At 39.1% G+C, this 16,591-nt stretch overlaps 1 pseudogene; it reads right to left on the reverse strand.

The window, feature by feature from the left end:
• The window catches only part of LOC115668426 (kinesin-like protein KIN-14D), a 70,478-nt pseudogene that overhangs the window by 2,362 nt on the left and 51,525 nt on the right, over positions 1–16,591 (reverse strand).

Below are 16,591 nucleotides of genomic sequence, written 5' to 3' on the forward strand. Positions count from 1 at the left end.
ATATGTTGTGCTACACTATTATTTGTTTGATGCTTCGGCCGTTCCACCAATTTTTTGACTCACGCACTTGTCTTTAATAAAAGTTTAACACACCTGGGTGATGTTATATATGCCTTAACAACGAAAAAGGAGCATGTTCTCTTTCGGAATTCCAAGCTAACAAACTTAGGGTGCGTCTCCTTCCCAAGTTTTTCTCTTTATCCATTCGGATCATGACTTTTACCTCAAAAATATATATGAGTTGTCTAAAACACTACCGAATGATGCAGTTATCTAAAACACTACCGAATGATGCAACAGAATGATAACTTGATTGTGTTAATATTTCAACTGTCACATTGCATATATCATTCTTGTGATTGATACATCGAAGATTGTTTAATTCTTATTTAATATCTGAAACAGCCATATTTGAGCAGGAACTCCAAGACAGTAATGTTTATTAACATCTCTCCGGAACAATCTTCAGCGAATAAGTCCCTCAGTTCTCTACGATTTGCTAATAGAGTAAAATCGTGTGAACTTCACATCCGTCACCGAAGCCCCATGCGTCCGGAATCTCAAACATCGGTGCGTCCTCCACATTCTCGAAGACCCATGCATCCTCTAGATTTGTGATGGGGTATGGCTGAAGCTGATGAAATTGTAATAGAACAAAAGCGAGAAACTGCATTGTAGGTTATAGTCTAGAAATACCAAAGTATGTTATAATTCTACTTTGAACACTTCAGCCTGCAATTTGTCTTTTGTTTTTACATTTTTCTATAGAAATTAACATCACAGGCTGAATCTCAGCTACCGTTTATTTTGCTTATGGTTTCTGCATATATATTATATTAGTTGGCTTTTTTATAGCAAACAACAAATTGCATCACAAGGTATAAGCCACAGACATCAGGTGGAGGTGGCAGGCATGTGCTTTGCTTGAATTGTGATACAAATAAGAAGTTGTACAAAGCTAATAGTTTTTTGTACAACTTCTTATACAATTATTTGTATAAGAAGTTGTACAAAGCTAATAGTTGTACAAAGCACATGCCTGCCACCTCCACTTGATGTTTGGCTTATGCCTTCTGATGCAATTGGTTGTTTGCCATAAAAAAGCTAACCAATATAATATATATGCAGAAACCATAAGCAAGATAAACTGTAGCTAAGATTCAGCCCGTGATGTTAATTTCTATAGAAAAATGTAAAAACAAAAGACGAATTACAGGCTGAAGTGTTCAAAGTAGAATTGTAACATACTTTGGTATTTCTAGACTATAACCTACAATATAGTTTTTCTCGCTTTTGTTCTATTACAATTTCATCAGCTTCAGCCATACCCCATCACAAATCTGGAGGATGCATGGGTCTTCGAGAATGTGGAGGACGCACCGATGTTTGAGATTCCGGGCGCATGGGGCTTCGGTGACGGATGTGAAGTTCACACGATTTTACTCTATTAGCAAATCGTAGAGAACTGAGGGACTTGCTCGCTGAAGATTGCTCCGGAGAGATGTTAATAAACATCACCGTCTTGGAGTTCCCGCTCAAATATGACTGTTTCAGACATTAAATAAGAATTAAACAATCTTCGATGTATCAATCACAAGAATGATATATGCAATGTGACAGTTGAAATATTAACACAACCAAGTTATCATTCTATTGCATCATTCGGTAGTGTTTTAGATAACTGCATCATTCGGTAGTGTTTTAGACAACTCATATATATTTTTGAGGTAATAGTCATGATCCGAATGGATAAAGAGAAGAACTTGGGAAGGAGACGCACCCTAAGAATGTTTGTCAGCTTGGAATTCCGAAAGGGAACATGCTCCTTTTTCGTTGCTAAGGCATATATAATATCACCCAGGTGTGTTAAACTTTTATTAAAGACAAGTGCGTGAGTCAAAAAATTGGTGGAACGGCCGAACCATCATACAAATAATAGTGTAGCACAACATATGAACAGAACATAGTAACAGAATTGTTTATACCTCATTCGCCCCGTGTATCCACAATGTAAAAACAGAGTGACTTCTAGATGGCTGCTCATTCATGAGTGTCATTTCCACAGATGTAAAGAAACAAAAGACAGATTTTACTCGTAACTAGAAAAGAGAAAAAGACGCATAAGAGTATCAAAACAGTAATAAGCTAGGTAACGTAAATGAACTATCAACTTCGCCGCATGAAGCTAACAAATGAAATTTTCTAATGCCATAGAACGTAAGAAAGTTTTTGCTAGGCACCTAAAATCATCATTGACATCTAAATCAACAAAAAAAAATGAGGATCGGTCTACACACCTGCTTCGTGCAGCTTGCTCCAAAAGTGAAGTAGTTTCTTCAATACTGTGTATTGTAATTAAGGAGAGGTTAGCTACATAGGCATCTCCATTTGCATCTTATTTAATGGGGTACTCTCTTCCAATAACACCACTTGGTAATAGCAAATCACGTATCGTCTCATTGTATATCTCCAACATGGAAGCCTAAATTGCACCTTCATATCAGCCAGCGATACACATCAAACAGAAAAACAAAGTATAAAAGACAGAAATTTACTTGTAATTCGTACTTCCACCCCTGGGCCGAAAGGGTTTGACTAGCCTCAAATATTTGCTCCAGAGAGCGTGGTATTAACCCTTTCTGTTCCGGAGTATCGGATTTACCAAACATGATATAGGTTTTCCCTGAACAGGTTTGACCATATGCAAAAATACATACCTGCGAAGTATGATAAGTGAAATTCCTTAAATTGAATTCTACTCCTAAAATAAAGAAATTCTCATTTTCGTAAAGTCTACATGATAATTTCAAAAGCGTCGGGAAAACTGTTTTAAATCTCAAATTGCTGAACAGAATAATAACATCTAGCGGTTCAATTCTACTCCCACATAATCAAAGAAAATAAGACACAAATATCACCTTATAGCCATCAAGTGCACTTTGAACCATTTGTGATATCTCAACAAAAACCTCTTGCTGGGAAGCCTTGTGCATGAAGATTTTGTCAAATTGGAATGAATACTTTTGTCCTCCTTGTACTAAAATGAATAGACATGAGACATTTAGGTTGTGCTTCTAGTCAGGCTAAATAAACTAGAAATATCAAAAGCCAGGATGAATACACAACATGAAGCTGTATTTGGTTCGTAAAAAAATATGTTGTTGACAAGAATTTCTCTAACTCACAAGAAGTATTTTTTACCTAACTCGATGCCTTGACCAACAGTTCCCATCGACATTGGATAAGAGATGATTCTTTTCTTTCCGAGACCATCACCCGACAACAATGGACATACTCAGCAGAACACTCTGATATTGCCTTTTAGTTCCTGAAATAAGCAAGATCTTAGTATTTTAGAACTTTCTATATGTTATTTTTGTGCTATTGGACAAGACGGTTACCAAAATGATATTATGTTGTTTCTTCCTCAATTGTTCTCCTTCAACCAATTGGAGCTCCGCAGCTGACAAACGTTCTTGCAATTCAGATATTGTCCTCTTCTGTTCATCAAATTGCGCCCATGTTTCTATAGCGGACAAATCAGCCAACTAAAGGAAACAAAACAAGTACTATTATAAGATATAAAGATAGAGAACACCGCTAAGGTCACATAATAGAAAACATTACCATTAATTTTTCATTTACAGCAGCAAGCTGTTGCTGCAACATTTGTATTTGCTCCGATTGAGATGAACATGTGCCCTATAAATAAAGAAAAACTTACATAAATTTATTTTTAAACAAACTTATGCATCCAAACAAAGGAAAATGGCTTTCAAAAAACCTTTAACGCTTTGGCCTCTGTCCTCAAGCTGTCTAAATGCAGGAGCAATTTTTCGGTAGTTTCCCGATGACTGCGCAAATGAGTCATTAAGGCCTGGACACGTCTGATGTGGTCATCACGATCTTCTTCCAGTCTAAGAAGTTCTTCTTGAAGACATTTTACTGAAGCCTGATCCATAGAGCATAATAGTAACACTAATATGCTCAAAATGTGTTCACATAGTAAAATAAAATAGCATCAATATATTAAACTACTTAGTTACTCTTGGAGTGTATTGTAATAACCCTTAACATACTAAGGCTTTTTACAATTGGCAGTTTCTCCTTATCCATTTTTTAGTGACTATTCGGCAGTTTCTCCTTTTCCACGGAAAAATTGATCTTACCTGTGGACGAGCAGCCAATTTCTCTTGTGTAGCTTTGCCAAGGTTTATAATTGCTTCTTTTTCCATCGTATGGCACTTAACTGCAATAGTTAGGGAAAGAAGTCGCGGACAACTATTGCAATTTAAGTCAAACGCAACTACATGAATAGTAGTCTTACCCCCATCATTTCGTTTTGTTTTGCAAGTTCCTTTCGCAAATCAGAGTATTTTTCTCTTGATTTAGCAAAAATTTCATTGAGCTCACCCAGCTTCTTTTCCATTTCAAGCTCTACATGCAAACGAAATTGTCTATTTCAATAAGCATGCAATTGTCACTAATGATTCCCACAATAATTGATCCCATATCAATGCCACAAAACATGCAAAAACACTTCCCATTTCATAATCAACAGGACACTTGTGTATCATTCAATGAAATTTATTGGCATGTTATGATGGACATCACACGAGATTAAGACTTGTCCGGCATGGTTACCATTATACAAAAGCCATGAAGGGATTTGACTAGGATAAAATTCAGCAAGTAAATAGATACATAGCTTTTTGAATTGTTCCCTTCCTCTATTGCTTAAATTTAGGTGGCCATTATCTAATTACAAGCTCAAACACACTTCAAGATCATCAAAGCATGTCGATGTACTTATAAAAGAGTATTTTAGCTATATTCTCAAATAGTCTACACACTCAAATGCAAACTTAAGGCAGTGACTCCATAAGTTGATCAGTTAAGCAGGAATCATTAGTTGTTGCCCATCACGCCGATCAACAACTTGTTACAGTTGACAAACTGCCAATATCTTCTTCTATTCGATGTTAGAATTGTAAATGGTCCTGGTACTTTTGACAAGCACGTGAAACATCTTGTCATGAATGTGCATACTTAAAATGGAGTGTTACTCCTGCAAACACGGTAAACCAAACAGATCTATAGAAGTTTCTTTTGTCAATTAATGCCATCTTAACTCCATGACATGTTACTATTACAAATGCTTGTATCCACCATCCACCAATCCACTTCCGTGGTTTGGAAAACTTAAAACCAAGTTAAAGTCTTACTTCAAAAGAAATTAGAATCATATTGCAAGGAGAGAACAATTTTACGGGTATCCATGAATTTCTTCTCTGCAGATTCCACTTAATTTCGCAATCTCTCCAGCTCAAGGAGATGGGTTTCATCAACTTGTTGAAACCACTTCACACAGAGCTTTAGCCTCCTATTTTGATGGGTCATATACTCTAACTCACCCTGTCAACAGAGAGAACATGAATATGAATACTTTCATTAGGAAATTTTTAAAAAGATTAAAATGAAGACAACCTTGACGTCAGACTTTGTGGTTATTGGCTCGTCATTCAACAATGCTTGTATGTCCTCTTTCGTAAACTGAACAGTGACATTCTCTGAACCCTCTGTACTTGCCATTTCTAGCACAACAACCCTCTTCTCGAAACAGAAAAAGAAAAAACAGAAGTCAAGTTAGTTGACATTTATAACGGAACAATACAAACCGAGACAAACATCATCGCTGGCAGATATGAGTGCATCGTCAGCAATCGTAGCATTAAATTCCAGTGAACTTCTATTTTGATTTTGGCCTGATTTCAAAAGAGGAACTATCATAAATCGCACGTATCCGGTAGCAGTCCACATACAATTGAAATTGGTCATCATACATGCCTACAGAGAAATTCAACAACAGTAGGGCATCTAGCAAGCATACTAAGGATGCGTTTAGCTCAGCATTTGCAAGGAGCTTTGGGGAAATGCAAAGACTGTTTGGTAAACTGTGCTTTGAGAAGCAACTTTGAAAAAAATGCCATTCGGTAAAAACACATTTGAAAAGCCCCTTTAGATAATTAATTTAAGCTTTTTTAATTTTCATTTGTTTAAAATTGAAAAAAATAATGTTTGCAACTTTTTTAATTTTAATTGACAACAACTTTAAAGATATCTTGAAAATTTTTGCCCAAAAATTCAATTGAAAAAAATTCACATCAAAGTTGTCTCTTTCTCAATTAAAAAAAGAATATTTTCATCACAATAAATGTGGTAACAAAGCTTGCATGTTATCTGCAAGCAGAGATACTGCACAGCAAAATCTTTGAAGCGAGACCATAAGAAAGGATTAGAGGACATTCTAGCTACCAGAGGCCGGTTTATCAATCAAACACATCTCAATCGTCTCCACTCGCTCATTGTCCCATACGATGAGATTTGAGATCACCTTTTCTTACAAAGGGAAATAAAAATGGATACATAGGCAACTTTTTGTCTGGCAATTGGAAGTTAAAACCTGAATTCATTTAACAGTGAACCCAGAAACTGCCAATTAAGAGGTCTCTTTTGAAAAAAGTTGAAATGGCAGAGAACAAGATGTCACGGATATATTAGCAGAAACAAACTAGCAAAAGCGATTGTAATGTCTTCACACAAATCTATATGAACTTGTATAATCAAAATAAGGACAAAGCAAAATGAGATCCTCATTGGATTGAGAAATACAAACACATTCAGCATGCATTTTTTTTTTTTTTGAACTGGGTGTCGACCTCGAAAAAAACTGACATTGTCGAGAATCATTGCCCCTCTAAAGTAACATTAGCATCCTCATTGTGTCCATGCTAAGAATAGAACACGATATGAGAATTTCCGAGGAAATTAGTAATTAAGCGGAATCCTTGCTTGACAAAGTCTACAATTACTTTCCATTTTGGTCCAAGCAAGAAGATTAGATAAAAAAAAAAGGGGTCACCCTGGTGAATGTCGGTGGGGTAGGGGTGATCGGTTCCAAGGTGGGTCAGTTCCCACCCTGGAACCGGACCAGGTAGGGTCAGTCCCCGAACCGGTGATCGTCATACTGAAAGCTCCCACCGGCTACCAAACAAAACAAGAAAAATCCAGATAACACAACAGCAATCAATCAATAGAGAATCACGGCCATATGAGGAAGCAAATTTGCACAAATAAGAACCAACAGTCTCGTAACCGAGACCTAAGAACGAGGCGAAATCAAAGGAGGCAAACCCACAAAGAAAATTCCAGGCAAAAACGGAGCAGTACCTCGAGCGCGAAGTTGGGAAGACCGAGAGCGCCAGAGAGAACGCAAAGGCAAAAAGCGAGTCAGCGACCGAACGCAAAGGCAAACGCGAGAGAGAGCAACAGAGACGGAACTCGAGCGCGGCACCTTGGGGCGGTGGACGGCAGCCAGCCGGCGAGACCGCGGTGGTCGGCCGGTGGCCGGCAGGCTGCGCAAGAGAGGGAGGAGGGTACTGAGCGAGAGCGCGGGCGTGAGGGCGCGAGAGGCGAAAAAGAGAGAGAATTGACTCTTATCGCCAAAAACCCTAAATTATGTCACATATAACAAATTTAAATAATAATTTTTTTTTTTTTTTTTTTTTTTTTTTTTTTTTTTCTTTTCCAGTCGCGGGGGGGGGCGGGGGGGGGGAAAAAGCGAGAGCGCGAGATGAGGGCACGAGAGGCGAAAAAGAGAGAGAGAATTGAAACCTTATATAAAAATGAGGGTTTGCTTTACTTCAAAATAAAAAGTAATAAATGTAAAGAAATTTGGGCCCATCCATCCGTCTGATCCAGTTAGTACGGTTCCTTTCATAAAATTTGGAACCACACCGATTATTTCTAGTTCCAATATGCTAGACCCTATCCTCTTGGAAATCACCTACAATCAGTTGGTTCAGTCCGATTCGATATAGTTCCTAATTGGACCAAACCAATACACACCCCTAGGTCGGGTTTGGCATTCACCATAAAAAATAAAGAAATGATCCATTTCATCTAATTTAATTAATTGAAAAAAAAAACATGTTCATTGTTCTTGAATTTTAGTGATTTAGTTAAACTCAATTAATATGTTGATCGACTACTAAAGAAATTTCAAAATTCAATGCTCTTGCAAAATGCTAAGACAAAATCAAGAAACCAATCCGCAATCTCTCTCATCAATGTCCTGGCTTTTAGCTTGTCGATGTGTTCAGATTTGAATTCACCAATATGTCTCGATAATAACCCGGAATAACCTTGAAAAGAAAAGAAAATATATTAGTCTTGTACCAAACAAAAAGCCTCTCGAGGGCTTGTTTGATGACTCCAATAAGTGTTGAAAATCAAGTTATTAGCTTTTAATTCAAATGAAGCATGTCCGACAACCACAACTAGTTTTGACTGAAATGATTTTCAAAATTGCTAAAAGCCTAAAATACCGAGTTTGCAACCCGATTGTTCCCTTATGACGTCCAATCAAGAACAGAACGTGTGCAAAACACGGGCAAAGAAGCCAGCGATTCTGTAGTTCTTTATTTTAGTCGGGAAAATTAGATAATGAGTTTATGTATTTTTTATCTTTTCTAAGAATTAAATTTTTAATGAACTCGACAAAAAAAAACTGAAGATGGAAATGCCTTTCGCAAGCTTTTATCCTTCAAGTAACTCGAGACAAACATGATCTAATGAGAGGCTTGAGGTTCGAGTACTTGGCGGTCTTCTTTCCACGTTATACCTAACCCCTACCATGACGAATTGCCGATCTGATCGAATCAAAAGAAAGCATAGCAAAAAAAAAATATGAATGAATAAAGAAATGCCAATTTGAGATCCGCCAAAGTTAGTTGATCAAGTAAATGAAAGGGAGGGTCAAATGGAGGTACTATACTCCTTGCCTTTCGTATATGCACCTCCTTCCATCTCACCTAATGAATGGAGGATAGAATCAATCCTTCACACATTAACAATCATTAGGTGCTCTGAAATTACCAGTCCGGACATAACTACGGCATTTTTAAATCGCGATACGTGGTTGGGCGTACTTAATTGCGTCTTGAGAGAAACACTTCCTCTTAATCAGCCCAAAGGAGAGCAAGTAAAATTAAGATAATGGGGTTGCTGTTTCGGATGGGCTTCCGAATTGGGATTAAAAGGGATGGGCTCTCTAGTGGTCTGGAATGATGGGCTTGGGGCGAATTGAATTGAGCTGATGGACTGGGCTGCGCCGAGATAGGCCTGTATGGCATTTATTTATTTTGCCTTTTGTTCTTTTCCTATAATTGTTATCCTCTATTTCCATTTCTAGAAAGATGTACGCTCGATTCGTCGATTAAAATTCGGGTGTCAACATCTCAAAAAATACCCGTTTCAATTTTTTGGTTAACTTTTTGAGGCGGTCCTTTTTATAATTAACTTAGTTAGTATTCTTAAGTCATCTATCAACGAAATTCCTATTTGTACGTAGATGTCTTGTGATGAGTTCATTGAAAAAAAATTCACTTGGTAGCAAATTATTTATCAAGATAAATCAAGAAGATTGACACAGTATAGCTTCTTTGTTGAGATTTTTCTGAAAGACCTATAGATGTCGCAAAGTGGTGGCTTTCAAAGTTTTAAATGCCATAAAAGGGAAATGGACACCTGATAATGTAATTCAAGTACAGGTCCCTGGGTATTTCGTCGAACTGTAGTGGGGAAAATACTTTTGAATGCATAGTGTGGAAGCTGCATGACTAGGTAATGGTCAATATGTAGTTTGATAACTAAGCATAAGATGTTTCATTTACCATCAAAGCCATATCAGTCTGAAAGCTGCATGACCGTGGCCACTTTGCTTAATTCCATTGATAATTAGTACCGGAAATCGCGCTGGTTCTCGTTCCATTATGAATCTCACGGCAAAGTTTGCGATTGCCCAATTTTGTGCATGTTCAATTGTCCATACTTTTCTATGCCGTTTTAAGAATGGTTGATAATGGTGGCCAAGTATCAGAATGCGGGTTGTCAAATCTTTGCGGAAATGGGACGGTTGTTCCTCGGTGGCTTGCAATTGCTGGTGCCAATTACAATTTTGCTACAGATGTGGATCAGAAAGGACTCAATTGTAAGAGTTTTTCTTATGTGAACTAAATTAATTGAGATTGTAATTTATTGTTTTATGGGATTTATCTAATAAAGTAAAATATAAAGATTCTTAATTGGTCTAATATTAGACTGGCTAGCGTGGGCCGAGTAAGGCCTGGCCCGTGATGAGAGCGCTTGGTATAAAACTCTATAAATAGTGATCAAGTCTCTCTCTCTCTAATTCTGATCCACAAATTATCTCACATAAGGAGCAAATGCTAACCGTGAGAGGCAGTCTCATTGAGTTAATGATACAGAGGATAATAGAGGAGAAGAATTTGTGCTGAGGATCGTGGCTATTCCGCAAAAAACGATGAATTCCAAATCAAAAGCGCAAATCCCTTTTACTATAATTATATGTGTTCTAAATTCCAGTTATGGAGATCTTGGGTGCCATTTTCGCGGCCAACATGTGAGTATTAGAGTAGCCATAGACTAGATGTCGAACGTATGAATTTGGCTCGTTTTTGTGATTTTTTGTATGGTAAAAATTAATTTTGATTACATAAACAGGAAGAACTCGATGAGACGAGCATTTTGAGTAGCGGCGCGCCCCCAGGGGACGCTACACGCGTCCCATGCGCAGCGTCGCCCAACGTGTGTATTGCACATCGATCCGCAAAGCGGGTTGACCCGGATGACAGGGTGATCCGACCTGGGATCCAACCCGGTTGACCGTTGACCGAACCAATCAAACTAGTCGGATTGGGTGTTGACCGTTGACCAATCCGGTCAAATTGGTCGGACTTGGTGTTGACCATTGACCGGTCCGACCGGTCACCGGTTCACACCGGTTTAGACTAGCTAAACGTGCATTTCACGAGCTACACACTCAGGCGGTGCGTGAGGCCGCGTCCGGAGTCCATTTGGGACGTTCTTGATACCGTCGCACTCGTATCGAGATTCTCTACACTATGATGTATCTATTTTACATGTTTGATACTTTTAAGGATGTGAAAATACATATAGAACCCTATATACGCGTATTTTTAGGGTATTTTTGCGTATTTTCTTGTATTTCTATAAGGTTTCGGAAATACAAATGGTAGCTTACATGTATATGACCACATAAAGAATGTGTAGAGTGTAATTCATTATCTATCAATGAATGGAGCAATGTAATTAGCATGGTATGTGATTTTAATGACAAATTGCCCTTGTCTTCAAGTCTAAATGTGAAATATATAGTTTATATCCCTGATATGATAGAGTTTCAAGGATTCAATTGGGTTGTGACCGTCAAAGTGGCACACTTGATTGGGTTCGAGAAATATCGGTCTCATATTGTGGTGGGATGTCTCATATTCTAATGCGTGGTCATATTTCAAAGGAGGTTATTGTGTATTAGTTCATGGAGGGAAACATGTATGCTTGAGGAGTGACTGATTTTAGTGGTTCATACACCTAAATGTGGTAAATTCATGAAAGTTGGAATATATTCTTATGGCTGCTGTCATGTGGAGAGTATACAACTGTATGTCATATATTCAGTCCAAAGGTATATGTATACATACATATAGGCCCCATTTGGTTCAGCATTGGGAATGCTCATTTGGCCTTAAATGAGCATTTCCAAAATGCTAAACCGTTTGGTTCAGCATTGGAGTTCCAGATAACCGTTTGGTAGCATTTGGAATGCTGACTGTTCCCAAAAAAAAAAAAAAAATCTTCTTCAGCAAAGCGTGGCCGGCTAGGGCAGCCGGCGAGGGGCCAATGCCGCCGGCAAGGGGCTGGCGAGATCGCGCGACCCCAGTGACGGCCACCTATGGTCGGGCGACCGCCCAGGCCATCGCCGCCCGGGGTCGTACGACCCAAGCGACTGCGCATGGACGGTTGCGCGACCCTGGGCGGCGACAACCTGGGGTCGCACGACCGCCCATGCAATGTCACCTGGGTCGCGCGACCCAGGCCGTCGCCGCTTGGGTCGCGCGACCTCAGGCGACGGCCGCCTGAGGTCGCGTGACCTTAGGCCTCCTCGTGCGGCGGCCGCCGGCGCCAGATTTGGCTCGCCGGCGATCGTAGCTCTTCGCCGGAGCAGGCGAATGGTACTTTTAAAAATAATAATAAAAAAAAACCTCCCAAAGCCCATTTGTAAAAAAAAATAACCAAACACAATTACATTTCCCCAAGTGACTTTCAAATAATTTTTTACCAAACGCCATTTGCATTTTTTCAAGTGGCTTTTACCTAAAGGTATTTGCATTCCCCAAATGAGCATTCTAAAAGCTGAACGAAACGGGCCCATACACACACTATATGTCATATATTCGGCCCAAAGGTATATGTATACATACATATACACACACATATATAGTGACCATTGAAACGACCCCAGGGAGCAATTATTCATTTCACTAATCGCATTTGTTATATTTGCAGCTAGTTGAAGACTCGTGCATCGCGCTGCATTCGAAAAGTGATTTCAATGTACATGACAATATATATTTATCAACTCAACAACAACCAAAAGTCCGTCGACTACTACTTTACTAAGTATTATCCGAAATTGTTAGCATATTTTTTAACTACCATTTACACAATATATTCAGATTTGAAGTTTTTTACTAACTAAACAACAAACATAAGTCATGTTGTCTATTGCTTTAATAAGTAATTCATCACAAACTATGTCTTGTCTATTCAAATATTGCTAGATAATATTAAATCAACATGTACGTAAAACTATTCAAATTTGAAGTTATTTCGATTTGTTTGCATCATATGTAGCTAATTTCTGGCTATTAAATTGTTTATTTTAATGTGATATATTATATATTTTTTTGCAAGGATGGACTGAATTATAATTGTTTTTTCAGTAGAGAATTTCTAAGCCATGAAGTATGGATCTTACCATATCTGATTATTCTCCTTAATATTTTTCGTTTCAAGGTTTTGATTAGCTTAGGCAATCCATTCTATCTTTTGATTTCATTCCTTCGCCGTATGCAATTACTATCTAACTTGCTCACTCTATGCCTAATCACATCTCCTCTTTGAAATGATCGTGTACGTTTCGAACGTTGATGGGAAGAACCCTCCTGATGTAGAACAGTTAGCCTGTGATTATCTTAAAAAATGTGATCGCCGTAATCGCCGGAAATCTCGGCAGTTTTTCTGATTAGGCAGTTTTTTTTACTTCAGGCAATTTCGAATTATCAATATTTCGTTTGATTTTATTATGTAAGATTAGATTTGATTTGCTTTGATGTTATCTTCATTAATTCGGATATCTTTAGGAGTCCTATCATTATAAAAGGACGTCCAGCTTTGTATTCAGATATTATGAAATTGAATTGAATTCCAGTCGAAACGTGAAAGAGTTTTCCAAGTTATCGCTTCTATCTGCGTCATTCCATTTCATAATATCTGAATACAAAGCTGGACGTCCTTTTATAATGATAGGACTCCTAAAGATATCCGAATTAATGAAGATAACATCAAAGCAAATCAAATCAAATCTTATCTAATCAAATCAAATCTAATCTTATATAATAAAATCAAACGAAATATTGATAATTTGAAATTGCCTGAAGTAAAAAAAACTACCTAATCAGAAAAACTGCCGAGATTTCCGGTGATTACGGCGATCACATTCTTCAAGATAATCACAGGCTAACTGTTCTACATCATTCCCTCCCTCTTCGGGAAAACTCGCCCTCAAGTTATGATTAGGATAGAGGGGTGTATTGGGAGCATGATACTCAAATAAGTCTGCCACATTAAATGTAGGGGAAATGTTGAGATCACAAGGAAGATCAACTACATAGGCATTGTCGTTGATCTTCTTCAGGATGCGGCAATGACCAATCTTCTTGTGCTTCAGTTTATTATAGGTACCTACAGGAAAACGCTCCTTTCGCAGGAAAACCATTACCTCATCGCCTACCTAAAAAATTTTCGAACGTCGCCGTTTGTCAGCATCCTCCTTATACTTTGAATTAGAAGTAGCCAATTGACTAGCAAGAGTAGCTTGGACTTCATTAATTCTAGTCGCCAAATTCTCTGCCGCGACACTATAGCCAGGAATTTTGGGCAAGGGAACCAAATCTAGAGTATGCTGTGGTGTACGCCCATAAACGACCTGAAAGGGAGATGTACCGGTAGAGCGGTTAACCGAGTTGTTGAAGGCGAACTCAGCAGGAGCAAGATACCGGTCCCACTGCTTAAGCATATCACTGCAGAGGCAGCGAATGATATCCGCCATAGTACGATTCACAACTTCCGTCTGACCATCCGTTTGGGGATGAAAAGAACTACTATACTGTAAATCAGTCCCAAACAAACGCTATAAAGTATGCCAAAAATGGCTCAGAAATTTCGTGTCACGATCGGAAGTGATTGTCTTCGGCACACCATGGAGACGGACTACTTCACGAAAGAATAAACTTGCCACATGCGAAGCATCCGAAGTTTTCTTACAAGGGATAAAGTGCGCCATCTTCAAAAACCGGTCAACCACCACGAAAACAGAATCTAAACTCCATTGAGTGCAAGGAAGTCCCAACACGAAGTCCATCGATATGTCTACCCAAGGACCCGAAGGAATAGGCAAGGGGGTATAAAGACTAGTGTTCTGAGAGTGGCCCTTAGCGGTCTGACAAATGTAGCATTTATTGACAAATCGCCCCACGTCTTGCTTCAGTTGAGCCAATAGTACCGCTCCTCCACCAAGGCTACAGTTTTATCACGCCCCAAATGTCCGCCGAGAGTACCACCATGAAGCTCTCGAATGAGTTGTTCACGCAATGAACCACGAGGAATGCATAATCTATTGCCAAAGAACAAGAATTTTTCTTGAATTATCATATCGCCATGACAACCTGTTTCAGAACACTTCTCCCATATCTCACCAAAATCATCATCCTCAGGATAAAGAGAACATAGGTGATCAAAACCGACAACATCAGTGCGCATGGTCACGAGTGCCGTAGCACGTCGACTCAGCGCATCTGCCACTTTATTTAAATGGCTTGCTTTGTGACGAAGCACAGAATTAAATTGCTCCAGAAAAGAAACCCATCGTGCATGCATTCGATTTAAGTGCTTATGACTCTTGATATATTTAAGAGCCTTATGATCGGTATTAAGAATAAACTCCTGCTGATAAAGATAGGACTGCCAATGCTTTATAGCTCACACGACAGCATAATGTTTCTGCTCATACGTCGACCAACGCTAGCGAACTTCATTAAGTTTTTCACTAAAGAAGGCTATAGGCTTACCTTCTTGGGAAAGGACAGCGCCAATCCCGACGCCGGAAGCATTACAGTCCAGCTCGAACACTTTCTCAAAATCAGGGAGTATCAATACCGGCGCCGTGGAGAGCTTTTCTTTTATAAGGGCAAAACTGGCCGAAGCTTCATCTCCCCAATGGAATTTGCCCTTTTTTAAATAGTTAGTGATCGGGGCCATAATACTACTGAAATCTCGAATGAAATGCCTATAGAATGTTGCAAGGCCATGGAAACTTCGAGCCTCGCCAACATTCTTTGAACTGGCCAATTGCGAATCACGGCCACCTTATCTGCATCAACGTGAAGTCCATCCGCGCCAACAACAAAACCCAAAAACAAGAGGCGTTCTGTCATGAAACTACACTTTTTCAGATTAATGAACAATTTATTTTGCTGCAAGGTTAGTAGGACATCCCTCAAGTGCTCCATGTGTTGACGCCCATCCGGACTATATATGAGTATATCATTAAAGAAAACTACCACAAACTTGCCAATAAAAGGTTTGAGAACCTGAGTCATCAAACGCATGAAAGTACTAGGCGCATTAGTGAGTCCAAACGGCATGACAAGCCATTCGTACAAACCCGCACTTGTCTTGAATGCCGTTTTCCATTCGTCGCCAGGACGGATGCGAACTTGGTGGTATCCGCTTCGAAGGTCGATCTTCATAAAAATCTGTGATCCAGCAAGTCTGTCTAGCATATCATCAGGTCATGGAATCGGAAACCTATACTTGACAGTAATCCGGTTAATGGCACGACTGTCTACACACATACGCATGGTGCCATCTTTCTTAGGCGTGAGAAGCGCAGGAACTGCACATGGACTTTTGCTTTCACGCAAGAAGCCCTTTCGAAGGAGCTCTCCCACCTGCTCCTGTAGAATTTGATTATCCTTCGGATTCATCCGATAATGCGGCAAATTAGGAAGACTAGCACTTGGAAGAAAATCAATCTCATGCTGGATATCCCTCAAAGGAGGTAATCCGTCAGATAAATCCTCAGGCATAACATCACTGAATACCTTTAATAAGGGCTTAAGAATGTTGGGAACACGAACCACAACTTGCTGGTCGCCCTTGTCCACAATCATATACATCCCTTCACGCTTTCGGATGTTCATCATAACCCCTGCATTCTGCTTCTTCATAATCTGAGGGGAATTACTCTTCGGTCTCAAAGTAATTTTAGTCATTTTCCACACAAAAGAATACGTATTCTCCCTAGCTCGGTGTGTAGCATCAACATCATATTGCCATGGCCGACCCAGTAAAACATGACATGCAT

The sequence above is a fragment of the Syzygium oleosum genome, unplaced genomic scaffold, assembly GCF_021117445.2.
Source record: "Syzygium oleosum isolate NSW1041296 unplaced genomic scaffold, Sole_v2.1 Sole_v2.09, whole genome shotgun sequence".
NCBI lineage: Eukaryota > Viridiplantae > Streptophyta > Magnoliopsida > Myrtales > Myrtaceae > Syzygium > Syzygium oleosum.